The sequence below is a fragment of the Lathyrus oleraceus genome, chromosome 2 (assembly GCF_024323335.1).
Source record: "Lathyrus oleraceus cultivar Zhongwan6 chromosome 2, CAAS_Psat_ZW6_1.0, whole genome shotgun sequence".
In the NCBI taxonomy this organism is placed as follows: domain Eukaryota; kingdom Viridiplantae; phylum Streptophyta; class Magnoliopsida; order Fabales; family Fabaceae; genus Lathyrus; species Lathyrus oleraceus.
In genome coordinates, this window is record NC_066580.1 from 315,282,554 (window position 1) to 315,287,477 (window position 4,924).

Here is a 4,924-nt window from a genome sequence, read left to right on the forward strand (position 1 = left end):
TGACCTTTATCAAAGAAGAAAAGTTGGAGAATACATCTTGAAATTGATTATGAAACTTTGATGATATTCATATCATACAAATTGAGCAAGTTATGATTCTTGGAATTTGACCTTCTATCTAGGGCACAGACAAAATGACATATAATCTTTCACCATAAAAAACGACCTTCCAAGAAAAATTAGATTTTGATGCCAACATGAAAGTTATTTGGAATGTCATAAAGAGTAAAGTTTCTTTTGGAATCATCTTCATATGATAACAACTAGATTTGACCAATTGACTTCTCTGGCAACCTCCTTGAACCAATTTGCAAACTTGAAGTTCTTTTGCTCTTTGGGGTTCATGGAGGATCATATATGCTTAATATGAAGTGCAATGGAGTACACCTTGATATATTTGACCAATTGGTTGAAGAAACTTGGTGAGGAAGGCACACAAGATACCCAGATGAATTAGGACTTCCATGACAAACAAGCTTCAAACTCTTGATGAATTTTTGATCAAAATGATAAATAAAGAACACGGGGATCCATATATGATGTTTAGAACCAATGTGGACCTTTGATAACTTGATCCTTTTCACTGAGGGTCTCAAGCCCTAAATGTGAGCTTGATGAGGCATAGGTGGATGCACACACTACCTACAAAATAAATAACATTACACTAGACATATTTTTGGTATTTTGGTTAGTTAAACAAAGCAAAATAAAGTATGATACAAACAAATTCTTGGTGATCTCTTCTAATGCAAACCCAATGAATGAGGGTGAGGAGGATATCAATGTGTGATCCCAAAACCAATACAAATGATAGGGGTCTTATGGTCAAAATTGGGGTCTTACAGGGAGGAAAAATTTTGGGGTATGACAAAGTGCAGAAAGAAATACTCAAAATAAATATAGAGAATTTCTTAATGCACCTTATATGTTTCTTATCCACCATGCAAAAATACTTAAATTCCCCAGATTCCATAGGCGCATCTCCGGAAGCACGCAAGCTTAAGTTAATGTTAAAATATACCAGAGATGCATATAAAGAATAATGTCAGAGATGCATCTCCGGAATGACTTGGCGCTTAATAACACCATAACCCTTCTCCTTTCTCATTTCTCATATTTCTCAAAACCTCTTCAAACTCTCTCAAAATGTTTTTCATCACCAAGTCCAAAATCAAGTAGCCAAGGTCAAAGTAACTTTAATCAACATCAGAAACATCATTCAACACTAAAGCAAAGTACAAAATTGTAAGTTTTTGGATGTTTTGAATAGTTTTTGAGGTTTTGTGTAAATGAGTTAAAATTGATGTATAAGTTAGGAAATGAGTAGAAATTGGATGATTGACAGTTTAGATATTATGTAAAACATGATAGTTGGTTGAAAATAATAATCAATGAAATATATTTTTGGTTATCATGTCTGCATTGCCTCCATTGGCGCAACTGCTGAGTAGCAGAAAATTCCGAAGAAGCATCTCCAAAAATGTTCAACATTTTAGTTTCCCAACAGCTGGAGATGCATCTCTGGAATTTTCTCTGTTATTTTTTTTGGTTTTATTGCTTGTGGTATTGTATGCTTGCACTAATTGGTTGCATTACTTTTAACTTATAGGTATAACGGCAGATAGACACGATAAACTGAGGCACGAAATGGTTGCACAACACGCATTTGTGCGCCCAGAGAAGAGTCAGCAGGTTTCGAATGCTCCTGGTCCCTCTGACCATGTAGAGCCATCTACTTCTAGAGCTCGTGTTTCTCCTTATTCTTCTTCATCTTCTTCTTCCCGTAGGAGATAACTTTCAACTACCGAAACATCACTTCATCCATCCTTTCGCAGGCATCGGGTTTCACCTATTCATGAGCCTTAGGTACCCGAGTCACCAGTGGTACTTGAGCCACCACTGCCACCTCTTATTGCCGATGCTTCTAAGCCGGTGCCACCTCCGGAGGGTGAGGCTATTACGGATGTTGAGCGAAAGGAATTTGGAGGAGGCTCTGTAGATTTGTCAATACTGTCTCTTGTCATACCCCAAAATTTGTCCTCCCCTTTTCACTTTTCATCTAACCTTTAGCTTGAGATTCATCTGTACTCATTCATGTCTCATTCATGTGAATCATTCATTCATGTTAACATTTTCTAATAATCATCATATATTCAAAGCTTGTGGTTAATAAAAGATATGGTTTTGCTTGAGGATTGTGGTATTTCTCGCCATTTGGATTATATGGGGTGAAACCCTAATTTCTTGATCTTTGGAACTTTGGTTCATGGAGATCACAACTTGGTATTCATTTGTGCATCAAAACCCTAATTCTTGACTCTACATGTGATTGACCTCATGAGCTTTGATTTGATCATCCAAACCCTAATTTTTGGCCCATGTGTTAGGAAGTTGGTTGTGGAGCTTTGTGCTTGGTTTGAAGACCTTGATTAGATGAAATCCTAATCAGGGATAGTTGGTACATATGTGCCATGTTGGTTGACTTTTGGACTTGTGATTAACCAAAACCTTAATTCTTGTTTGTTGGCACCTAATGGGTCATGTGGATTATATCTTGGTATTGGAGTTTAACTAGGGATTGCAAGTATGGATGGACAACTATGAAAGTTGAATTTTGACTAGTCAACCTCTTTTTGGGACTTTGGTCATTGCATTAGTCCATTTTTGGGGGGTTAGATCCAAGTCATAAATTATGATTTATTCAAAGATTAATGTCCAAAATTTCAACGTTCTTAATCAAAACTCATGTTTCCTTTCATTTCAAGGGTTTATTGTTTTATCCAACATACAAGTTCAAGATCCTTGTTTAAGATTCAAGATCAAAGTTTGATTCATTTTTGCTTGATGGAAAGGTATTTGAACAAGTCATAAAAGTCATGTTTATTTTAAGAACAAACCAAGTTTTATTCATATCAAGAAGTTCTCCACATTACAAGTCATCAAAGGTGCATTTTTACAAGTTCATACAATTACATCATGAAAAACCACATTCTAATCTACAGTTGACTATGGTCAATTATTGACTTTTTGGTCAACTAGTTGATTAAAGTCAACCACTTATTCCTAAGTCTTAATCACCACCACCTCATCTTCATCTTCAAGCCCATACCCATTTTATTCTTCCCTTGATGTCACACCTTGGTCAAAACTCAATGCCACCAAGCCAAGTCATGTAACTCATATTTGACACAATTAGATCACCAAGCATAATTTTGTTTAATGCACATCATATTTTAACACAAAAATCAACACAAGGCAATTCATTTAATGTTTTCATTACTAACGTTTTACATGAATGAATGAAACCCTAACATAACAATTACCAATTACTCATTATTTTTAACCTCAATTTAACTACTACATAACAATTGCCATTTGGTTTCGAATATGTTGTTAATCAATGCACTAACACATGTAACAGAAATGCAAAGGTTTAGCATTCCTTCAATTCAAACATTCCATACACAGTCCATTAATTCAACCTTCAAAGGATTAGCAATGAAACATTCCATAACACAATTCCATATACAGTCCAGTTTTTTCAACAGCATAATTAACACATGTCCAAGCAGGTCGATGAAAATGAATCACCGAAAATTAAAACAATTTCAACATGCATAATTTCTTAACATAAGCACAAGAGACTTCACTGTAACTAATTGCGAACCACTTCATAAGCTTCGTTTAACTGAATTTCACAAGGCTCAGCTTAATTTTGCAAATGCTAACTAACAGAAATCACATTCAACTAACCCTAATCTAACCGAGTTTTTGACAGCTAACCATTTTACACCTCTGAGATTTAACACAGTTTCACTCTATAAAATCGAGAATCATATATAAAACAATCTCCCTGCATTTTCAGAACCATTTTTTTTACATTCACTCTTCAATTCTCACAAAGCCCTCTGATTCCTCACAACACGTTCTCTCTTGAACTCTCACGTAGCATCAATGTTGAAGAGAAGAAGAAGAAGAACAAAGGGAAAGAGGAAGGAGAAGTCAGTACCTGAAATCACCGGAGAGCCACCGCGTCGAAATTTTTGTTTGGCGAGTTTTCTTCTGCTTCTTGCTTATATTATCGATGCAAATCTCTTGAACATATCCACGATTCGTCACGATCCTGCGTTGATTGGAGAACTTGATTTCGGTGGATTCATCAATTTAGATTTGGTGAAGAAGAATGATGAATTCAATTTTAGGGAGGATTTTGGTGATGGTGATTAAACATGGATCCAGATGTGGAGTCGTTCATGGCTTTCGCTTGAACGTTTGAAATGAGAAGGAGAGAATGCAATTCAGTGAATGAAGCGAAGGTTCATCGATGTTGCAACGAAGAGATGCGTGGACTTGGATCCGTGTTTTGCTTATTGGAGTTTGGGCTTGAGGCCAAGCGTTTTTCTAATTCACACATTCGATCTACCTATACACCCCTGCCTCCTCCATTTCCACATAATTCTATTTTATTTTTTGTTTCAATTGTTTTTAATTGATTTTGCATTTCTGATTTTTATATTTTATGTATGAAATCAATTTGTTATAATTAATATTAGGTTAATTAGGTTAGCTTAATATTTTTAATCACCTAATGTAATTAGATTTAATTAGGATTAATTAGATTTAATTAAATAATAACTAAATTTTTGATGTTAGAAATTAATACCTAATTGATCAATTTTGGTACATTGACATTGTTACCCCTAGGATTTAGAAATATCTTGCTATGCATGTTCCCTTGGTTTAGGGTTTGTGTAGAATCAATTGGTATATGATTGAATAATTAATTCATTAGGTTGTTTATATGATTCAATTTATCTTTCTCATTCCCATTGATTGTATTGATCAAAATTTACTTTGATCAACCAAATTCTTTGATACGTGCTCAATTCCTCAAACCTCTTCAAGTGATCAAAAGACCCTTGAT

The 4,924-nt window shown here is 34.9% G+C and overlaps 1 long non-coding RNA gene across 1 annotated transcript; it reads right to left on the reverse strand.

The window, feature by feature from the left end:
- Window positions 1–2,879: 2,879 nt before the first annotated feature.
- LOC127119284 (uncharacterized) lies at window positions 2,880–4,413 on the reverse strand. Its single transcript, XR_007802738.1, has 2 exons — window positions 4,010–4,413; window positions 2,880–3,137 (listed from the first exon to the last, which is right to left on the reverse strand). It is a non-coding gene; the product is annotated as an uncharacterized LOC127119284 (long non-coding RNA).
- Window positions 4,414–4,924: the final 511 nt, after the last annotated feature.